At 51.6% G+C, this 23,762-nt stretch overlaps 1 protein-coding gene across 3 annotated transcripts in view; it reads left to right on the top strand.

The window, feature by feature from the left end:
* The first annotated feature begins 21,085 nt into the window (after positions 1 to 21,085).
* lpp (LIM domain containing preferred translocation partner in lipoma) overlaps positions 21,086 to 23,762 on the top strand; it is a 487,813-nt gene continuing 485,136 nt past the window's right edge. For 2 of the 3 annotated variants that reach the window (XM_070883830.1, XM_070883835.1), the window contains exon 1: positions 21,086 to 21,152. The gene's annotated coding sequence lies outside the window, so the exon portion shown is untranslated. The remainder of the gene's footprint in view (positions 21,153 to 23,762) is intronic. The other variant, XM_070883832.1, reaches the window with a different exon arrangement.

Here is a 23,762-nt window from a genome sequence, read left to right as displayed (position 1 = left end):
ACAGGCCCCCCGAGTACTTTAACTCAGAGTCCGCCGAGGGGTGCAAACGTAAGTCGAGTAGCACCATGCTGGCGATGCAGAGGTAATCACAGGGCTCATCAGTGTCGGTTCAGAGACTATGTGTGCAAAGGCTGCAGCACAAAGGGCCACCTCCAGCGAATGTGCAAAAGAACTGTGAAGCAGATCCGCGCAGCCCCCGAGGCACAGACCACTCATCGCGACTGCGTGGCGATGATCCGGCCGAGACGACCCGAACGCACCTTCCCGGTTTCAGTGGCAGGACTTCTGGGGAGGAAGATTGGATTCGAGGGCGCCTTTCCCAGCTTCAGGGGCAGAATCCCTGGGAAAGAAGATCGCGGCAGTCAACATCATGGACAGGGAAAAGATGGCGTCCAAACCACGAGGTGCAGCGCTAATGGAGCAACGACACGTGGTTCCACGCAAGGAAGGTGATTGGGGTAAAAGTAGTAAGGCCATTTTAAAAAAGGCCAGCCAGCCGCCATTTTTGAATGAACTGCTTGAAATTGGTAACCAATGTAAACGTCCAGCTGTAATGAGCAAAATGTTGTTGAGCGATGTCGGCTGCAAATTGCAATCAGCCAATGTAGCGGGCGAACACCTAACGGTCGTATACAGGTCCAGCGGGCTACACAATGCTGTAGCCTGTGTCCCCAGGACCAAAACGCTGTATCATAAAGTGTCCCCACAGCTGACAGAAGTGGACAAGCCACAGAGTAAACGATCCCCGGGGAGCAGAGGCACCAGTAGCGACACCCTGCCTTAGATCGGTTTAACATCGCAGGCACCCGATGGCATGAACCGCCACGGGCCAGAAACAGTAAACTGCGCCTATGCTCGCAGTCGGCTACCGTCGCTCACCACCCGGGTGGAAAAGGCGCAGCCCACAAACCCACTCGCCATCACGGCAATGCCCAAGAGCGAAAGGTCACCCGCAACATCTCCTCCGAACGGGACCTGGACCAGCCAGGATCCCAAACTAGAGAGTGTTCACAACGGTGCCCTCAAGGAAAGCGAGTCAGCAGTCCCCTGCGAACTGCTAGACAAGACGAGGCAGCCCCACCGTCGCTTAGACGGGACGCTCACTCGCTTAGACCGCTTCCCAGGGAGCAGCAGCAACACTGTGCAAACGAAAAGGACAGGGAGATCACAGACACATCAGCTGTCTTTGGGCCTGCCCGACACTAGGAGTAACGGCAAGAGCCCAGAGCTCTGGCAACTCGAGCAAAATGAGCTCACCTCGCCCACAGACCCACTAGCATGGGGCACTGTGCCACCACCAGACGACCCGGATCTCATCCGGCCGTGCTGGAACTAGACTGTCCTTGTGTACCTGTACTGATATACCAGTACTGATCATGTAAATGTACCACACAAAAAGAAAAGCAACTGTAATCCACCCAACAAATGTACCAAGATGTAAATGTAAAACCCATGTGATGAACTTGAATGCAACTTGCCTGTAACGGGCCATTCATTTTGTTGGCCAAGGAGTACTGGTTTAAACGGCTCACAGAGTCTGCCCAATCTTCTCCCTCCACAAATTGCTCTAAAAATCCAATCGTGCTCATTTTGCAAACATAGGTTCTTGTATTCTCATCACCAAATGTTACGTATGCAATAAAACTTCAAACTGAGTATTGTTAAACTAAGCAACTAACCATGTGCGTGCTGCTCAGTGGCCTCCAACAATGACACCATGTTGTGGCTACAAACAGCATGTACATACATGATACCCTCCGACAGTGCAACTCTCCCTCAACACTGCCCCTCCGACAGTGCAGCACTCCCTCAGTACTGCCCCTCCGACAGCGCAGCACTCCCTCAGCACTGTCCCTCTGACAGTGCAGAACTTCCTCAGTACTGCCCCTCCGACAGTGCAGAACTCCCTCAGTACTGCTCCTCCAACAGTGCAGCACTCCCTCAGTACTGCTCCTCCGACAGTGCAGCACTCCCTTAGTACTGCTCCTCCAACAGTGCAGCACTCCCTTAGTACTGCTCCTCCGACAGTGCAGCACTCCCTTAGTACTGCCCCTCCGACAGTGCAGCACTCCCTCAGTACTGACACTGGAGTATGTGCTCAAGTTTTTGGATTGCAGCAATGAATCCTCGTCGTCTGACTCAGAGGAGGGCTACCCACTGAGCCACGGCTGATGCTTAAAAGGGGTGGAGACAACTACGAAAAGTATGAGTGCCAATCCAGTTGCCTTGAACTGCTTGCAAACTGGTACAATAATATTGTGGTGAAGCATTCTCAGCAAATTGGACCTTTGGTAAACAAGCACAGTCCTTGATGAGCATTTATAATACTCTACTGGCCCACAGACCCCAGGCCCGCAGACCCCCAGATCCACAGACCCCAGGCCCACAGACCCCAGACCCCAGGCCTACAGATTCCCAGACCCACAGACCCCCAGATCCACAGACCCCAGGCCTACATACCCCAGACCCACAGACCCCAGACCCACAGACCCCAGGCCTACAGATTCCCAGATCCACAGACCCCCAGATCCACAGACCCCAGACTCACAGACCCCCAGACCCACAGACCCCGGACTCACAGACCCCCAGCCCACAGACTCCCCAGACCCACGGACCCTCCAGACCCACAGACCCCATAAACCCCAGATCCACAGACCCCAGACTCACAGACCCCCAGACCCACAGACCCCAGACTCACAGACCCCCAGACCCACAGACCCCAGACTCACAGACCCCCAGCACACAGACTCCCCAGACCGCCAGACCCACAGACCCCATAAACCCCAGACCCACAGACCCCAGACCCCCAGACTCCCCAGACTCACAGACCCCCCAGACCCACAGACCCCCCAGATCCACAGACCCCATAGACCCCAGGCCCACTGACCCCAGGCCCTCAGACCCCACATACCCCAGGCCGACAAGGTTCCACAGCGACAATATTTTCAGAAGGATTTTTATTCCTTTCATTTTGTTGGAGCAGCAATAATAAATGAGTGGTGCAGATACGATCAGCGAGACAATGATAGCTAGGTATTGTAGAGTCACTGTGCTCACCTGTGTATATGGTTACACAGCACTATGATGATCTCTCCCATTCGACATCTGTGTCTACTGTGTAGCTGCTAATAGCTCTAATCCCCCTCACTGAACACAATGTGCTATCCTTGCTTGGATTTGTTCTGTTATATAAAACCAAATCAAGTCCCTGATCAGACCAGACGGATCTAACGTACGTTGTTTAAAAAGGGAGGAAGGGATAAACCGAGTAATTACAGGCCAGTTAGTTTAACCTCGATGGTGGGCAAATTATTGGAATCAATTCTGAGGGATAGTATAAACCTTCATTTAGAAAGACATGGATTAATCAAGGATAGTCAGTGGAGATTTGTGAAGGGAAGGTAGTGTTTGACTAACCTGATTGGATTTTTTTGAGGAGGTAACAAGGAGGGTCGATGAGGGTAGTGCGTTTGATGTAGTCTACATAGATTTTTGGAAGGCTTTTGATAAGGTCTCACATGGCAGGCTGATCAAAAATGTAAAAGCCCATAGGATCCAAGTGAGTGGCCAAAAATTTGGCAGATAGAGTACAATGTGGGAAAATGTGAGGTTATCTACTTTGGCAGAAAAAATAGAAAAGCAAATTATAATTTAAATGGAGAAAATTTGCAAAGTGCTGCAGTACAGAGAGGCCTGGGGGTCTTTGTGCATGATACACAAAAAGTTAGTATGCAGGCACAGCAAATAATCAGGAAGGCAAATGGAATGTTGGTCTTTATTGCAAGGGAGATAGAGTATAAAAGCAGAGAAGTCCTGCTACAACTGTACAGGGTATTGGTGAGGCCACACCTGGAGTACTGCATACAGTTCTGGTCTCCGTATTTAAGGCAGGCTGTTCAGAGAAGGTTCATTAGGTTGATTCCACAGATGAGGGGTTTGACTTATGAAGATAGGTTGAGTAGGTTGGGCCTATACACATTGGAGTTCAGAAGAATGAGAGGTGATCTTATCGAAACATATAAGATAATGAGGGGGCTCGACAAGATGGATGCAGAGAGGATATTTCCACTCATAGGGGAAACTAAAACTAGGGGGCATAGTCTTAGAATAAGGGGCCGCCCATTTAAAACTGAGATGAGGAAGAATTTCTTCTCTCAGAGGGTTGTAAATCTATGGAATTATCTGGCCCAGAGAGCTGTGGAGGCTGGGTCATTGAATATATTTAAGGCGGAGACAGACAGATTTTTGAGCGATAAGGAAATAAAGGGTTATGGGGAGCGGGCAGGGAAGTGGAGCTGAGTCCATGATCAGATCAGCCATGATCTTAATAAATGGTGAGCAGGCCCGAGGGGTCAAATCGCCTACTCCTGCTCCTATTTCTTATGATCTTATGTAAGGGAGAGTGGCAAATTGGACCCAAAATCGGCTCCGTGGCAGGAAGCTAAAGGTAATGGTTGATGAGAGTTTATGCGACTGGAAGGCTGTTTTCAGTGGGGTTCTGCAGGGCTCAGTGCTAGGTCCCTTGCTTTTTGCAGTGTATATTAATGATTTAAACTTAAATGTAGGGGGCGTGATAAAGAAGATTGCAGATGGTAGAAAAATTGGCCATGTGGTTGACAGTGAGGAGGAAAGCTTTAGACTGCAGGAAGATATCATACAAACATACGAAAGATGACGGACAGGTAAAACCATCTGGTCCATTGAGCCTGTCCCACACAATTGCGATACCTTGTGTATCACAACATACACACTCCACCCCTCCCGAAACCGTGTGATCTCCTGGGAGAGGTAAAAAAGAGATTTCAAAACCCAGGCCAATTTGGGAAAAAAAAATCTGGGAAATTCCTCTCCGAACCCTCTAGGCGATCGAAACTAGTCCAGGAGATCACTCTGGCCATTAAATTCCCTGCAATACCGAACTTCTGTAAGAGTTAATCTCCGCCACAGCTAGAAACAAATTCAGCTTTTGCTTGAAGGAATTCAGTGAGTCTGCATCCACTACATGAAACGGCAGCATGTTCCAGAGGTTTACTATTCTCTGGGAAAAGAACCACCTCCTGACATCTAGCCTCAATCTAGCCTTATACAACTGAAATTTGTGACTCTTGGTCCTGCCTAACTTATTTAATTGAAATAAACTGTCAGCTGGAATACAGTCTATTCCCTTCATTATCTTATAAACCTCAATCATATCCCCACTAAATCTACGCTGCTCTAAAGTATAGAGTCCCAACTCTTTTAACCTATCTTGATAACTAAGATGTTTTAGACTTAGAATTACTCTAGTGGCCCTCTTCTGCCCCCTTTCCAGAGCCTCAATATCACCCACCATGTGAGGAGACCAAAACTGAACACAGTATTCCAAGTGTGGCCTGACTAAGGTCTTGTACAAGGACAAAACAGTACGCATCGTCTTAGACTCAATTGTCCTCTGGATGCACCCCAACACCCTATTTGCTCTAGCCATCGCTGCACTGCATTGCTCGTGTACCTTTAAGGATGTATGCACTGGAATGCCCAAATCTCTTTCCATCTCCACCATCTTCAATGCCTTTCCCTGGAGGGTGTATGAATGTTGAGCATTTGCCCTGCCCACATGCATACACAGCACTTATCCAAGTTATACATAATTTTCCAGTCATGAGCCCAGTCTCCCAACACATTAAGATCTGCCTGAATCAGACGAGCCTCTTCTACAGTTCTTACACTCGCACAGATCTTGGTATCATCTGAAAATTTGCAAATTGTGGACTGGTCAGTTGGGCAGAACAGTGGCAAATGGAAGTCAATCCAGAGAAGTGTGAGTTAATGCATTTGGGGAGGGGCAACAAGGCAAGGGAATACACAATAAATGGAAGGATACTGAGAGATGTGGAGGAACAGAGGGATCTTGGAGTGTATGTCCACAGATACTTAAAGGTCGATAAGGTAGTTAAAAAGGCAAATGGAATGCTTTCCTTTATTAGCGAAGGCATAGAATATAAAAGCAGGGAAGTTATGCGTGAACTGTATAAAACACGAGTTAGGCCACAGCTAGAGTACTGCATACAGTTCTGGTCACCACATTACAGGAAAGATGTGATTGCACCAGAGAGGGTGCAGAGGAGAGTGGATAGAAAGGACCTATTTCTCTTAGCAGAGGGGTTAATAAACAAGGGGCATAGATTTAAAGTAGTTGGTAGAAGGATTAGAGGGGAGCTGATTTTTTTTTCATCTAGAGAGTGATGAGGGTCTGGAACTCACTGCCTGAAAAGTAGTAGAGGCAGAAACCCTCACCACATTTAAAAAGTACTTGGATGTGCCATAACCCACAGGGCTACGAACCTAGTGTTGGAAGGTGGGATTAGGCTGGGCATATCTTTTTCGATCGCCACGGACACGATGAGCCGAATGGCTTCCTTCTGTGACATAAATTGTCTATGATTCTATCTCAAACCTTGGTCCTGGAGCTGGAACAGAAAGCTGGGGATCAGAATCCCACACGGTTTCCTCCCCAGTTTCCCCACATCGGGCTGGCACGCTGGAGCAGCAGATACTGCCAAACCTCTGCTCCCTCAGTGTCAGCCGTGGCTCAGTGGGCAGCACCCTTGCCTCTGCTCCCTCAGTGCCAGTCGTGACTCATTGGGCTGCACGCTCGCCTCTGAGTCAGAAGGTTGTGGGTTCAAGTCCCACTCCAGAGACTTGAGCACAAAAATCCAGGCTGACACTCCAGTACAGTACAGAGGGAGTGCTGCACTGTCAGAGATGCCATCTTTCAGATGAGACGTTAAACCGAGGCCCCGTCTGCTCTCTGTTACATAGGATATGCAGCACAGAAATAGGCCATTCGGTCCAAACAGTCCATGCTGGCTTTTATGCTCCACTCCAGCCTCCTCCCGTCTTTCCTCATCTAAATCTATCAGCATAACCCTCTATTCTCTTCTCCCTCATGTGCTTGTCTAGACTCCCATTAAATGCCTATACTATTCACTTCAACCATTCCCTGCAGTACCGAGTTCCACCTTCTCACCACTCTCTGGGTAAAGAAGTTTCTTCTGAATTCCCTATTGGATTTCTTGGTGACTATCTTATATTGATGTCTTCTTGTTATGCTCTTCCCCACAAACAGAAACATTCTCTCTGCATCCACTCTATCAAAACCTTGCATAATTTTAAAGACCTCTATTAGGTTACCCCTCAACTTTCTTTTTTTCCAGAAAAAAGAGACCCAGCCTGTTCACCCTTTACTGATATGTATACCCTCGCATTTCTGGTATCATCCTTGTAAATCTTCTCTGCACCCTCTCCAGTGCCTCCACATCCGTTTTATAATATGGTGATCAGAACTGCACGCAGTATACTCTTTGTGGTCTAACCAAGGTTCAATACAGGTTAAGCATAACTTCCCTACTTTTCAATTCTATACCTCTAGAAATAAACCCTAGTGCTTGGTTTGCTTTTTTATGGCCTTGCTAACCTGTGTCGAAACTTTTAGTGATTTGTGTATTTGTACTCCGAGATCTCTTTGTTCCTCTATCCCCACCTAGACTCTCAGCCTCCAAGTAATAAGTGACCTCCCTATTCTTCCTACCAAAATGTAATATCTCACATTTATGTGTTGAACTTCATTTGCCAATTATTTGCCTATTCTGCAAGTTTATTAATGTCCTCCTGTAATGTGTTGCAATCCTCCTCAATATTGACGATTTGGTGTCATCCGCAAATTTAGAAATTGTGTTTTTAATTCCAAAATCTAAATCGTTAATATAAATTGTGAACAACAGTGGTCCCAGCACTGATCCTTGTGGGACACCACTACCCACCTTCTGCCACTGTGACTAGCTACCCTTTACCCCTACTCTCTGCTTTCTGTCTTGAAGCCAGCTAGCTATCCATTCTGCTACTTGTCCCCTGACTCCGCATTCTCTGACCTTGTTCATCAGTCTATTGTGGAATACCTTGTCGAAGGCCTTTTGAAAATCTAGATAAACTACATCTACTGCATTACCCTTGTCTACCCTCTCTATTACCTCTTCAAAAAATTCAATGGGGTTGGTCATGCAAGACCTTCCCTTTTGAAATCCATGTTGACTATTCATTACTATATGTTTGTTTTCTAGATGTTCTTCTTAGTTGGATGTAAAAGAACCCATGGCACAATTGGAAGAGCAGCAGTTATCCCTGGTGTCCTGGGGCCAATATTTATTCCCCAACCAACATTACTAAAACAGATTATCTGGCCATTATCACATTGCTGTTTATGGGAGCTTGCTGTGCGCAAAATGGCAGCTACGTTTCCCACATTACAACAGTGACTGTAGTTCAAAAGGACTTCATTGGCTGTAAAGCAGTTTGGGATGTCCTGAGGTCGTGAAAGGCGCTGTAGAAATTCAAGTCTTTCTTTTTTTTTGCCCATTTGCCTTCCTGTATGAGCCTGGCGCTGCGTTCTCTGCACCCTCTGCAGGATATCTGGGCTTGGAGGTATATCACAGCCAACAAACATCCTCCACTCACTCGACATCGACACCCACACCATTGGGAGTCATTGAATAGTCATCTGGAGCAGGATCCCACTCTAATCCCACTCCCTGTACCCTTTAGTATCCCACCCAGTCTAATCCCACTCTCCCCCTCACAACATTCCTGGTTACAGGGTTTTCAGATGAGAGAAAGAGGGGGTTAAAAAAGAGGGTGGGTGGGGGCAGTATTGATCTGATTGACATTACTGAGACCTGGTTGCAAGGTAACCAAGGATGGGCACTGAATATTCAGGGATATTTGTAATTGCGGAAGGATAGGCAGAAAGGAAAAGGAGGTGCGGTAGCTCTGTTAATAAAGGATGAGGTCAGTGCAGTAATGAGAAATGATATTGGCTCAGAAGATCAAGATGTAGAATCAGTTTGGGTGGAGATAAGAAAGAATAAGGGAAAGAAGTCACTGGTGGGAGTGGTCTGCAGACCCCCTAACAGTAGCTACACTGTAGCACAGAGTATAAATCAAGAAATAATGGAGGCTTACAGGAAAGGTACAGCAATAATCATGGGTGATTTTAATCTTCATATTGATTGGACAAATCAATTGGCAAAGGTAGCCTTGAGGAAGAGTTCATAGAGTGTATGCGGGATGGTTTTTTTGGAACAATACGTTGGGAACCAACCAAGGAGCAGACTATTTTAGATCTGGTAATGTGTAACGAGTCTGGATTAATTAATGATCTCATAGTGAAGCATGGTAGAATTTCAAATTCAGTTTGAGGGTGAGAAAGCTAGGTCTCAAACTAGTGTTCTGAACTTAAATAAAGGTACAGGTTGAACCTGTCTTATCCAGAACTCCCTTATTCGGAACCACCCCTCCTCCGGAACCATTCCCGGCCACCGTGTGGCTCATACGCAGAACTCCGACATGAACAAATTGAAGTCCTTCCTCGCTGACGACTCCCACAATCGCTGGCCTGACCCCGCGATCCACCACCCCCCACCCCACCACCCCCCCCACCCTCAACCATGATCTCTCTGCCGCATTCCCAGCCCCAAGCCAGCCAGCCCCGATATCCCCTTGCTCAGTACCTGCACCATCCAATTTAACGTGACCACCCCTTGTTCAGAAAAATCCCTTATCCAGAACAGACCAGGTCCCGAGGGTTCCGGATAAGGGAGGTTCAACCTGTAATTACAAAGGTATGAGGATAGAATTGGCTAAAGTAGGCCGGGAAAATAGATTAAAGGGTAAGACGAGAGATGAGCAGTGGCAAACATTTAAGGAGGTATGTCATAACTCTCAGCAAAAATATATTCTAGTGAGAAAGAAAGACTCTAAGAAAAGAATGAACCATCCCTGGCTAACTAAGGAAGTAAAGGATGGTATCAAATTGAAAACAAAGGCATACAATGTAGTGAAGAACAGTGGCAGGCCAGAGGATTGGGAAATTTTTAGAAACCAGCAAAGAACGACTAAAAAAATGATAAAGAGAAGATAGCTTATGAGAGTAAACTCGCAAGAAATAGAAAAACAGACAGTAAGAGCTTCTACAGGTATATAAAAAGGAAGTGAGTAGCTAAAGTAATCGTTTGTCCCTTAGAGGATGAGACTGGGGAATTAATAATGGGAAACAGAGAAATGGCAGAGACTTTGAACAAATATTTTGTATCGGTCTTTATGGTACAAGACACTAAAAGCATCCCAATAATGGATAATCAAGGGGCTATAGGGAGGGAGGAACTTAATACAATCACTATCACTAGAGAAAAAGTATTCAGTAAACAAATGGGACTAAAGGTGGACAAGTCCCCTGGACCTGATGGCCTGCATCCTCGGGTTTTAAAAGAGGTGGCTGCAGAGATAGTGGATGCATTGATTGTAATCTACCAAAATTCCCTGGATTCTGAAGAGGTCCCAGCGGATTGGAAAACCATAAATGTAAGGTTCCTATTTAAGAAAGGAGTGAGACAGAAAGCAGGAAACTATAGACCAGTTAGCCCAACATCTATGATTGGGAAAATGCTGGAGTCCATCATTAAGGAAGTACAGGTTGAGCGTCCGAAATCCGGAGTTCCGAAATTCGTAATGTTCCGGAATCCGGACAGCAGGCCGATCCGGAAACTGGAAAATGTTCCGAAATCTGGACTCCCCCGTCTCAGCGACCCGATCTCCTCCCGGCCCTTGGCCCGACCTCGCCCCCGGATCTCGGCGGCCCGACCTCCCCCCACCGACCTCTCCCCCCTGGCCCTCGGCGGGCCGACCTCCCCCCCACCGGCCCTCAGTCGCCCGACCTCGCCCCCTGATCTTGGCGGACCGACCTCGCCCCCTGATCTCGGCGGCCTGACCTCGCCCCCTGACCTCAGCGGCCCGACCTCCCCCCGGCCCTCGGCGGCCTGATGTCCCCCCTAACCTTTGCGGCCCAACCTCACCCCCTTACCTCGGCGCCCCCCCCCCGACATTCCCCCTTGCCTTCAGTGGCCCGACCTCGCACCCTTACCACGGTGGCCCAACCTCGTCCCCTTACCTCGACCCCCCGACCCTGCCCAACCCCACCTACCTCAGTCCGGGCAAAGATATTCTGAAATGCAGAAATACCCGGAATCCGGAATGGCTTCAGTCCCGAGTTTCCTGGAATTTGGACATCACACCCGTAGTGGCAGGACATTTAGAAAATCAGAATGCAGTCAAGCAGAGTCAGCATGGTTTTATGAAAGGGAAATCATGTTTGACAAATTTGCTGGAGTTTTTTTGAGGATGAAACAAGCAGGTGGATAAAGGGGAACCAGTTGATGTCATGTATTTGGATTTCCAGAAAGCTTTTGATAAGGTGCCACATAAAAGGTTACTGCACAAGATAAGAGCTCACGGGAGGATTGGCTAACTAACAGAAAGCAGGGAGTCAGGATAAATGGGTCATTTCCAGATTGGCAAACTTAACTCGTGGGGTGCCACAGGGATCAATGCTGGGGCCTCAACTATTTACTGAATGACTTGGATGAAGGCACCGAGTGTCATGTAGCCAAATTTGCTGATGATGCAAAGTTAGGTGGGAAAGCAAGTAGTGAGGATGATGCAAAGAGTCTACAAAGGGATGTAAATCGACTAAGTAAATGGGCAAAAATTTGGCAGGTGGAGTATAATGTGGGAAAATGTGAGGTTATCCACTTTGGCAGGAAAAATAATAAAGCAAATTATTATTTAAATGGGGCGAGATTACAAAACATGTGGCACAGAGGGACAGCAAGTAATCAGGAAGGCAAATGGAATGTTGGCCTTTATTGCAAGGGATATGGAGTATAAAAGTAGGGAAATCTTGCTACAACTGTACGGGGTATTGGTGAGGCCACACCTGCGTACAGTTTTGGTCTCCTTATTTAAGGAAGGATATACTTGCACTGGAGGTAGTTCAGCGAAGGTTCACGAGGTTGATTCCTGAGATGAAGGGGTTGTCACATGAAGAATGGTTGAGCAGGTTGGGCCTATACACATTGGAGTTTAGAAGACTTAGAGGTGATCTTATTGAAACGTATAAGATTCTGAGGGGGCTTAACAGGGTAGATGCAGAGAGGATGTTTCCCCTCATGGGGGAATCTAGGACAAGGGGCATAGTTTCATAATAAGGGGTCGTCCAATTAAAAAGGAAATGAGGAGAAATTTCTTCTCTCAGAGGGTCGTGATTCTCTACCTCAGAGAGCTGTGGAGGCTGGCTCATTGAATGTATTTAAGGTGGAGATAGGCAGATTTTTGAAAAATAAGGGAATAAAGAGTTACGGGGAGCGGTTGGGGAAGTGGAGTTGAGGCCAAGCCCAGATCAGCCATGATCTTATTGAATAGGGGAGCAGGCTCGAGGAGCCAAATGGCCTACTCCTGCTCCTATTTCTTATGTTCTTATTGGTTAAAGAAACAATTATAGCTGTCAGGAAGGATGATATGTTAGAGGGATGATCAAATGAGGCTATATGGGTTGAACTAAAGAACAGAAAAGAGGTGATCACACTGCTGGGAGTATACTATGCACCCCCAAACAGTCCAAGGGAGATAGAAGAGCAAATTTGTTGGCAAATTTTTGACAAGTGCAAAAGCAATAGGATAGTGACAGTGGGGAATTTCAATGACCCTAATATTAACTGGGATACTATCAGTGTAAAAGGTATAGAGAGCACAGAATTCCTAAATTGCAATCTGGAAAACCTTTTTTTAGCCAATACATAATAAGTCCAACAAGAGCGGGGGAGGGAGGGTGGGGTGGTGGGGGCAGTTCTGGATTTAGTGTTAGGGAATGAAACTGAGCAGGTGGAAGAAGTATCAGTGGGAGAGAATCTTTGTGGCAGTGATCATAATTCAGTTTTAGCATAATCATGGACAAGGACAAAGATAAAACAGGAGTAAGAGTTCTAAATTGAGGGAAGGCCAATTTTACTAGACTGAGAATTGATTTAGCAAAAGTGGACTGGAAACAGTTACTTGAAGGTAAATCAGTGTCAGAGCAGTGGGGGGCATTCAAGGGGGAGGTACATGGAGTTCAGGGTAAACATGTTCCCACAAAGAAAACGGTAGAACTGCCAAATTTAGAGCCCCCTGGATGCCAAGGTGCATACAGGGTAAGATGAGGCAAAAAAGGGAAGCTTATATCAGATACTGAGAGCTCAATACTGCAGGAACCTGGAAAAGGATCGAAAGTGCAGGGGTGAAATTAAGAAGGAAATTAGGAAAGCTAAAAGAGGGCATGAAAAATACTGGCAAGTAGAATCAAAGAAAACCCAAAGATGTTTTACAATTACATAAAGAGCAAGAGGTCCTCCGCTCTCGGTAGCGGGTACTGGTCTTGGAGTGACACCCGATTGACGGTGGCCATGTAATCGCCACATATCCTGACCGACCCATCCGCCTTGAGCACCGGCATGATCGGGCTCGCCCAATCACTGAATTCGACTGACGAGATGATGCCTTCCCTCAGCAGGTGGTCCAATTCGCATTCTATCTTTTCCCGCATCACGTACGGCACCGCTCTGGCCTTGTGGTGTACGGGCCTGGCGTCCAGATTTATCTGAATCAGTACCTTGGCCCCCATGGAAGTGCCAATTCCAGGTTGAAATAATGAGTCAAATTTGTCCAGGACCTTTGAGCATGATACTCGCTCCACAGAAGAAATTGCATTGACATCGCAATTATAATCTACCAAAATTCTCTGGACTCTGCGGAGGTGCCATCGGATTGGAAAGCAGCTAATGTAACGCCTCTGTTTAAAAAAGGGGGCAGACAAAAGGCCTGTTAGTTTAACATCTGTAGTGGGGAAAATGCTTGAAGCTATCCTTAAGGAAGAAATAGCGGGATATCTAGATAGGAATAGTGCAATCAAGCAGACGCAACATGGATTCATGAAGGGGAAATCATGTGCAACTAATTTACTGGAATTCTTTGAGGATATAACGAGCATGATGGATAGAGGTGTACCGATGGATATGGTGTATTTAGATTTCCAAAAGGCATTCGATAAGGTGCCACACAAAAGGTTACTGCAGAAGATAAAGGTACGCGGAGTCAGAGGAAATGTATTAGCATGGATAGAGAATTGGCTGGCTAACAAAAAGCAGAGAGTCGGGATAAATGGGTCCTTTTCAGGTTGGAAATCGGTGGTTAGTGGTGTGCCACAGGGATCGGTGCTGGGACCACAACTGTTTACAATATACATAGATGACCTGGAAGAGGGGACAGAGTGTAGTGTAACAAAATTTGCAGATGACACAAAGATTAGTGGGAAAGCGGGTTGTGTAGCGGACACAGAGAGGCTGCAAAGAGATTTAGATAGGTTAAGCGAATGGGCTAAGGTTTGGCAGATGGAATACAATGTCGGAAAATGTGAGGTCATCCACCTTGGGAAAAAAAAACAGTAAAAGGGAGTATTATTTGAATGTGGAGAAATTACAACATGCTGCAGTGGAGAGGGACCTGGGGGTCCTTGTGCATGAATCCCAAAAAGTTAGTTTGCAGGTGCAGCAGGTAATCAGGAAGGCAAATGGAATGTTGGCCTTCATTGCGAGAGGGATGGAGTACAAAAGCAGAGAGGTCCTGCTGTAAATGTACAGGGTATTGGTGAGGCCGCACCTGGAGTACTGCGTGCAGTTTTGGTCACCTTACTTAAGGAAGGATATACTAGCTTTGGAAGGGGTACAGAGACGATTTACTAGGCTGATTCCGGAGATGAGGGGGTTACCTTATGATAATAGATTGAGTAGACTGGGTCTTTACTCGTTGGAGTTCAGAAGGATGAGGGGTGATCTTATAGAAACATTTAAAATAATGACGGGGATAGACAGGATAGAGGCAGAGAGGTTGTTTCCACTGGTCGGGGAGACTAGAACTAGGGGGCACAGCCTCAAAATACGGGGGAGCCAATTTAACACCGAGTTGAGAAGGAATTTCTTCTCCCAGAGGGTTGTGAATCTGTGGAATTCTCTGCCCAAGGAATCAGTTGAGGCTAGCTCATTGAATATATTCAAATCACAGATAGATAGATTTTTAACCAATAAGGGAATTAAGGGTTATGGGGAGCGGGCGGGTAAGTGGAGCTGAGTCCACGGCCAGATCAGACATGATCTTGTTGAATGGCGGAGCAGGCTCGAGGGGCTAGATGGCCTACTCCTGTTCCCAATTCTTCTGTTCTTCTGTTCTTATTAATGTTGGGGTGGTCCAGAACCAGGGGTCACAGTCTGGGGATCGGGGGTGGGACATTTGGGACCGGAGATGGGGAGAGGCTGCTTCACCCGGAGGGTGGTGGGCCTGTAGAGTTCTCTGCCACGGGGGGTTGTTGGGGCCAGTTTGCTGGATGTATTCAAAAAGGAGTTAGATGTAGTCCTTGCTACTGGCGAGAAAGCAGGAATGGGGTACTGAAGTTGCATGTTCAGCCATGAACTCATTGAATGGCGGTGCAGGCTCGAAGGGCCGAATGGCCTACTCCTGCACCTATTTTCTATGTTTCTATGTTTCTATAACTAAGGAAAGTGTCGGACCTATTAGGGACCACAATGGTGATCTATGTGTGGAGGCGGAGGACGTGGGTAAGATGTTAAATGAACACTTTGCGTCTGTCTTCACAAAGAGAGGGATGATGCTGATGTTGAAGTTCAGGAGGAAGATAGTGAAATATTGGAGGGAATAAACATTGTAAGAGAGGAAGTATTAAAGAGTTTAGCATCCTTGAAAGTAGATAAACCACCAGGACCGGATGAAATATATCCAAGGCTATTAAAAGAAGCAAGGGAGGAAATTGCGGAGGCTCTGATCATCATTTTCCAATCCTCCCTGGATACAGGAATGGTGCCAGAGGATTGGAAAACTGCTAACATTGTACCATTGTTTAAAAAGGGAGGAAGGGATAAAGTGAGCAATTACAGGCCAGTTAGTTTAACCTCAGTGGTGGGCAAATTACTGGAATCAATTCTGAGGGACAGGATAAACCTTCATTTAGAAAGACACAGATTAATCAAGGACAGTGTACCTGACTAACTTGATTGCATTTTTTGAGGGTCATTGAGGGCAATCCATTTAATGTAGTGTGTCTGGATTTTAGCAAGGCTTTTGACAAGGTCCCACATGGTAGGCTGGTCAAAAAAGTAAAAGCCCATGGGATCCAAGGGAGAGTGGCAAATTGGATCCAAAATTGGCTTAGTGGCAGGAAGCAAAGTATAATGGTTCAGAGGAGTTTTTGTGACTGGAAGGCTGTTTCCAGTGGGGTTCCACAGGGCTCAGTACTCGGTCCCTTGTTTTTTGTGGTATATATTAATGATTTACACTTAAATGTAGGGGCCGTGATAAAGAAATGTGCAGATGATGCAAAAATTGGTCGTGTGGTTGACAGTGAGGAGGAAAGCTCTAGACTGCAGGAAGATATTGATGAACTGGTCAGTTGAGCAGAAGAGTGGAAAATGGAATTCAATCCAGAAAAGTGTGAGGCCATGCATTTGGGGAGGGGCAACAAGGCAAGGGAATACATAATAAATGGGAGGATACTGAGTGGTGTGGAGGAACAAAGGGACCTTGGAGTGTAGGTTCACAGATCCATAAAGGTAGCAGGACAGGTCGAAAAGCTAGTTAAAAAGGCATATGGAATGCTTTCCTTTATTAGCTGAGCCATAGAATACAAGAGCAAGGACGTTATGCTTGAACTGTACAACACTGATAGGCCACAGCTTGAGTAATGCGTGCAGTTCTGGTCACCACCTTACATAAAAGATGTGATTGCACAGGAAAGGGTGCAGAGGAGACTTACAAGGATGTTGCCAGGACTGGAGAATTTTAGTGATGAGGAAAGATTGGATAGGCTGGGTTTGTTTTCTTTGGAACAGAGAACTCTGAGGGGAGACCTGATTGAGGTGTATAAAATTATGAGAGGCCTAGAGTGGATAGGAAGGACCTATTTTCCTTAGCAGAGGGGTCAACAACCAGGGGGCATAGATTTAAAGTAATTGGCAGAAGGATTCGAGGGGAGATGAGGAAACGTTTCTTCACTCAGAGGGTGGTGGGGTCTGGAACTCGCTGCCTGAAAGGGTGATAGAGGCAGAAACCCTCACCACATTTAAAAAGTCCTTCAATGTCCACTTATAAGAACATAATAAACATAAGAAATAGGAGCAGGAGTAGGCCATTTGGCCCCTCGAGCCTGCTCCACCATTTAATAAGATCATGGCTGATCTGATCATGGACTCAGCTCCACTTCCCTGCCCACTCCCCATAACCCTTTACTCCCTTATCGCTCAAAAATCTATCTCCGCCCTAAATATATTCAGTGACCCAGCCTCCACAGCTCTCTAGGGCAGAGAATTTCACAGATTTACAATCCTCTGAGAGAAGAAATTCCTCATCATCTCAGTTTTAAATGGGCGGCCCCTTATTCTAAGAATATGTCCCCTAGTTTTAGTTTCCCCATGAGTGGAAATATCCTCTCTGCATCCACCTTGTCGAGCGCTTAAAGAGCCGTGACCTACAGGGCTATGGACATGGTGCTGGATGGTGGGATGAGCCTGCACGGATACGATGGGCTGAATGGCATCCTTCTGTGTCATAATTTTCTATGAGTCCCTGTACCCTTTAATATCCCACCCAGTCTATTTCACTCTACCCTCACTCCCTGTACCCTTTAATATCCCACCCAATCTAATCCCACTCTTCCTTTCATTCACCAAACCCTTTAGTGTCCCACCCAGTCTAACCTCACTCTCTCACTCCCTGTACACTTTAATATCCCACCCAGTCTAATTCCACTCCAGGGGGCGAGGGGAGACCTGGTAGTTAAGGAACTGTACCCCAGATATAATGGTCAGGGATCCAGGAGAGGTAAGGGCACTGTTGCAGTGCTGCCCACCTGCAGATAGCTCCCTGCTTCCTCTCCTGGCAGTTCGGAGGAAAATGCTCCAGCCCTTCCCAGAAAATAAAGCCAGAACAACGCAGATCTTCCCTGGCTTGCTCACTGGAACTTGTTTGCACTTCTCGTGGATTGGCTCCCTCTCACCAGCTCTTACATGGAAGATGCTCTCTCCCCTCTCCATTCTGCTCCCTATTCTCCTCCCTCACTGCACACCCCTCTCCTTCACTCCACTTCCACCTCTCTTCTCTCCCCATCCTCTCTGCCCTTCCCTTGCCTCCCTTCCTCCCCTCCCTCTATCCTACTCCTTCCTTTGCCCCTCCCTCACTCCCTTCCTTCCCCTCCCTCTCACTCCCTCACTCCCCCTCCCTCCCTTCAACTCTCTCCCTTCCTCCCACTCTCCCCCCACTCTCTCCCCTCCCTCTCTCTCCCCCTTCATTCCCCTTGCTCCCTCTCTCCCCTTTCCCCTCCCTCTCTCTCCCCTTTCCCCTCCCGCTCTCTCTCCTTTCCCCTCCCTCTCTCCCCCCTTTCCCCACCCTCCCTCCCCTTCCTCTCACTCCCCACTCTTCACTTCCTCTCTCCTCCTTTCCCCTCCCATTCCCCCCATACCCATCCCTATCTCCCTTCCCTCTCCCCCTTCTCCTCTCTCTCCCCCTCCTTTTCCCTCCCTCTTTCTCCCCTTTTCCTTCCCTCTCTCTCCCCTTTCCCCTCCCTCTCTCCCCCCTTTCCGCTCCCTCTCCCCCTTTCCACTCCCTCTCCCTTTCCCCTCCCTCTCTCTCCCCCCTTTCCACTCCCTCTCTCTCCCCTTTCCCCTCCCTCTCCCCCTTTCCCCTCCCTCTCTCCCCTTTCCCCTCCCTCTCTCTCCCCTTTCCCCTCTCTCTCTCTCCCCTTTTCCTTCCCTCTCTCTCCCCTTTCCCTTCCCTCTCTCTCCCCTTTTCCTTCCCTCTCTCTCCCCTTTCCCCTCCCGCTCTCTCCCCTTTCCCCTCCCTCTCTCTCCCCTTTTCCTTCCCTCTCTCTCTCCTTTCCCCTCCCTCTCTCCCCCCTTTCCCCACCCTCTCTCCCCCTTTCCCCTCCCTCCCCTTCCTCTCACTCCCCACTCTTCACTTCCTCTCTCCTCCTTTCCCCTCCCATTCCCCCATACCCATCCCTATCGCCCTTCCCTCTCCCCCTTCTCCTCTCTCTCCCCCTCCTTTCCCCTCCCTCTCTCTCCCCTTTTCCTTCCCTCTCTCTCCCCTTTCCCCTCCCTCTCTCCCCCCTTTCCCCTCCCTCTCCCCCTTTCCACTCCCTCTCCCTTTCCCCTCCCTCTCTCCCCCTTTCCACTCCCTCTCCCCTCCCTCTCTCCCCTTTCCCCTTCCTCTCCCCCTTTCCCCTCTCCCTCTCTCTCCCCTTTCCCCTCCCTCTCCCCCTTTCCACTCCCTCTCCCTTTCCCCTCCCTCTCTCTCCCCCTTTCCACTCCCTCTCTCTCCCCTCCCTCTCCCCCTTTCCCCTCCCTCTCCCCTTTCCCCTCCCTCTCTCTCCCCTTTTCCTTCCCTCTCTCCTCCCCCCTTTCCCCTCCCTCTCTCTCCCCTTTCCCCTCCCTCTCTCTCCCCCTTTTCCTTCCCTCTCTCTCCCCTTTCCCCTCCCTCTCTCTCCCCTTTTCCTTCCCTCTCTCTCCCCTTTCCCCTCCCACTCGCTCCCCTTTTCCTTCCCTTTCTCTCCCCTTTCCCCTCCCTCTCTCCCCCTTTCCACTCCCTCTCCCCTCCCTCTCTCCCCTTTCCCCTCCCTCTCTCCCCTTTCCCCTCTCTCCCCTTTCCCCTCCCTCTCTCTCCCCCCTTTCCCCTCCCTCTCTCTCCCCTTTCCCCTCCCTCTCTCTCCCCTTTCCCCTCCCTCTCTCCCCTTTCCCCTCCTCTCCCCCTTTCCCCTCTCTCTCCCCTTTCCCCTCCCTCTCTCTCCCCCTTTCCCCTCCTTCTCTCTCCCCCCTTTCACCTCCCTCTCCCCCTTCCCCCCCTCTCTCCCCCTTTCACCTCCCTCTCCCCCTTCCCCCCCTCTCTCTCCCCTTTCCCCTCCCTCTCTCTCCCCCTTTCCCCTCCCTCTTCCCCTTTCCCCTCCCTCTCTCTCCCCCTTTCCCCTCCCTCTCTCTCCCCCTTTCTTCTCCCTCTCCCCCTTTCCCCTCCCTCATTACCCCTTTTCCTCCTCCTTTTCTCCAGACTGCCCTGGGAATGTCGAGTTCTACCTCTTCCCCTCTCCCTACTTCACTCCCTCCCGCTCTCGGACCCTCCCTCCTGCATTCTCTCACCCTCCTCCTCCGTCCCCACCCTCGCTCACCCTCCCTCTCTCTCTCTCTCCCTCCCTCACTCTCCATCACTCTTTCCCTCCCTCTCCATCACTCTCTCTCCCCCTCCCTCTCCCTCAGTCTCCCTATCCCCACTCCCTCCCTCTCTCTCTCCCCCTCCCTCTCTCTCTCCCCCTCCCTCACTCTTCCCCAGTCTCCCTATCGCCACTCCCTCCCCGTCTCTCTCCCTCCCTCACTCTCCCCACTCCCTCACTCTCCCCCTCTCTTCCGCCTCCCTCACTCTCCCCCCTCCCTCACTCCCCCTCACCCATTCTCTCCCTCCCTCCCCTCCTCTCTCACTCCCTCCTTCACTCCCCATTCCTCACTCTCCACCCTCTCTCTCTCTCACCCTCCTTCCCTCTCCATCATTCTCTCTCCCACCCTCCCTCAGTCACCCTATCCCCCACTTCCTCCCTCTCTCTGGCTCCCCCTCCCTCACTCTCCCCTCTCTCTTCCCCCTCACTCTCTCACCCACTCCCTCCCTTCCTCCACTCTTTCCCCCCACTCCCTCTCTCTCTTCCTCTGAATCACTTTCTCCGTCCCTCTCCATCTCCCTCTCTCCCTTCTCACTCGCTTTCTCCCCCTCCCTCAGTCTCCCCCCTCTCTCCACCCCTCCCTCACTGTCCCCACTTCCTCACACACCCTCTCCCCTACTCTCCCTCCCGCTCCCTCATGCTCTTCCCCCTCCCTCCCACCTCTCTCTCACTCCCTCCCTCCCATTCACTCAGTCCCTCCCTCTCCATCACTCTCTCCTTCCATCCCTCTCTCTCACCCCCTCCAGCCCTTCCTCACTCTCACCCTCCCCCTTCCTCACTCCCTCCCTCACTATCCCTCTCCCACACTCTCTCCCTCCTCACCCCTGTCACTCCCTCCCTCCACCACCAACTTCCCACACTCCCGCTCTGGGAATGCCGGGCAGTGACGGGCGGGCCAGGAATGCCCTGACGTCAGGTGGCGGGGCCGGGCGGACGGGAATGTGAGCGGAGCCGGGCCGGGAGTGAGGGAGAACGGCGGCGGCAGAGGGTGAGTGCGGGGTCGGGGCCGGGCCCGGGATCGGGATGGAATCCCCTGCTTGCAGTGTTGCCCCGGGCCGGTACATTATCGCGGCTTCCCAGACCCGGGATACAGTGTCCGCGCCTCCCTCACAGTCCCGGTGGAGTAACTCCCTCCATCCTTCTCCCCCACTCACTCACTCCCCCTCCTTCTCACTCCCCCCTCTCCCTCCACACCTCCCCCTCCCACCCACCCACTCCTCCCCCTCCTACTCACTCCCCCTCCTACTCACTCCCCCTCCCTCTCACTCCCCCTGCCTCCCTACTCCCACTCACTCCTTCCCCCTCCCTCCCCACTCACTCCCTCCCCCTCCGTCCCCACTCACTCACTCCCTCCCCCTCCCTCCCCACTCACTCCCTCCCGCTCCCTCCCCCCCACTCACTCCCTCCCCCTCCCTCCCCACTCACTCCCTCCCCCTCCCTCCCCACTCACTCCCTCCCCCTCCCTCCCCACTCACTCCCTCCCCCTCCCTCCCCACTCACTCCCTCTCCCTCCCTCCCCACTCCCCCCCTCCCCCTCCCCACTCACCCCTCCCCCTCCCTCCCCACTCACTCCCTCCCCCTCCCCACTCACTCCCTCCCCCTCCCTCCCCACTCACTCCCTCTCCCCTCCCTCCCCACTCACTCCCTCCCCCTCCCTCCCCACTCACTCCCTCCCCCTCCCTCCCCACTCACTCCCTCCCCCTCCCTCCCCACTCACTCCCTCCCCCTCCCTCCCCACTCACTCCCTCCCCCTCCCTCCCCACTCACTCCCTCCCCCTCCCTCCCCACCCCTCCCCACTCACTCCCTCCCCCTCCCTCCCCACTTACTCCCTCCCCCTCCCTCCCCACTCACTCCCTCCCCTCCCTCCCTCCCCTCCCTCCCCACTCACTCCCTCCCCCTCCCTCCCCACTCACTCCCTCCCCCTCCCTCCCCACTCACTCCCTCCCCCTCCCTCCCCACTCACTCCCTCCCCCTCCCTCCCCACTCACTCCCTCCCCTCCCTCCCCCTCCCTCCCCCTCCCTCCCCCTCCCTCCCCCTCCCTCCCCCTCCCTCCCCACTCACTCCCTCCCCCTCCCTCCCCCTCCCTCCCCACTCACTCCCTCCCCCTCCCTCCCCCTCCCTCCCCACTCACTCCCTCCCTCCCTCCCCACTCACTCCCTCCCCCTCCCCACTCACTCCCTCCCCCTCCCCACTCACTCCCTCCCCCTCCCCACTCACTCCCTCCCCCTCCCCACTCACTCCCTCCCCCCCTCCCTCACCACTCCCTCCCCTCCCCCTCCCTCCCTCCCCACTCACTCCCTCCCCCTCCCTCCCCACTCACTCCCTCCCCCTCCCTCCCCACTCCTCCCTCCCCCTCCCTCCCCACTCACTCCCTCCCCACTCACTCCCTCCCCCTCCCTCCCCACTCACTCCCTCCCCCTCCCTCCCCACTCACTCCCTCCCCCTCCCTCCCCACTCACTCCCTCCCCCTCCCTCCCCACTCACTCCCTCCCCCTCCCTCCCCACTCACTCCCTCCCCCTCCCTCGCAAGAACTTCCACTCACTCCCTCCCCCTCCCTCCCCACTCACTCCCCTCCCCCTCCCTCCCCACTCACTCCCTCCCCCTCCCTCCCCACTCACTCCCCTCCCCCTCCCTCCCCACTCACTCCCTCCCCCTCCCTCCCCACTCACTCCCTCCCCCTCCCTCCCCCCACTCTCCCTCCCCCTCCCTCCCCACTCACTCCCTCCCCCTCCCTCCCCACTCACTCCCTCCCCCTCCCTCCCCACTCACTCCCTCCCCCTCCCTCCCCACTCACTCCCTCCCCCTCCCTCCCCACTCACTCCCTCCCCCTCCCTCCCCACTCACTCCCTCCCCCTCCCTCCCCACTCACTCCCTCCCCCTCCCTCCCCACTCACTCCCTCCCCCTCCCTCCCCACTCACTCCCTCCCCCCTCACTCCCTCCCCCTCCCTCCCCACTCACTCCCTCCCCCTCCCTCCCTCCCCCTCCCTCCCCACTCACTCCCTCCCCCTCCCTCCCCACTCACTCCCTCCCCCTCCCTCCCCACTCACTCCCCCCTCCCCACTCACTCCCTCCCCCTCCCTCCCCACTCACTCCCTCCCCCTCCCTCCCCACTCACTCCCTCCCCCTCCCTCCCCACTCACTCCTCCCCCTCCCTCCCCTCCCTCCCCACTCACTCCCTCCCCCTCCCTCCCCACTCACTCCCTCCCCCTCCCTCCCCACTCACTCCCTCCCCCTCCCTCCCCACTCACTCCCTCCCCCTCCCTCCCCACTCACTCCCTCCCCCTCCCTCCCCACTCACTCCCTCCCCCTCCCTCCCCACTCACTCCCTCCCCCTCCCTCCCCACTCACTCCCTCCCCCTCCCTCCCCACTCACTCCCTCCCCCTCCCTCCCCACTCACTCCCTCCCCCTCCCTCCCCACTCACTCCCTCCCCCTCCCTCCCCACTCACTCCCTCCCTCCCCACTCACTCCCTCCCCCTCCCTCCCCACTCACTCCCTCCCCCCCCTCCCTCCCCACTCACTCCTTCCCCCTCCCTCCCACTCACTCCTTCCCCCTCCCTCCCCACTCACTCCCTTCCCCCTCCCTCCCCACCCT

Source organism: Pristiophorus japonicus, chromosome 6, assembly GCF_044704955.1.
Source record: "Pristiophorus japonicus isolate sPriJap1 chromosome 6, sPriJap1.hap1, whole genome shotgun sequence".
NCBI classification, from domain to species: domain Eukaryota; kingdom Metazoa; phylum Chordata; class Chondrichthyes; family Pristiophoridae; genus Pristiophorus; species Pristiophorus japonicus.
Note: the sequence above shows the minus strand (reverse complement) of the source record. Positions and strands in the feature narration are given on the sequence as shown.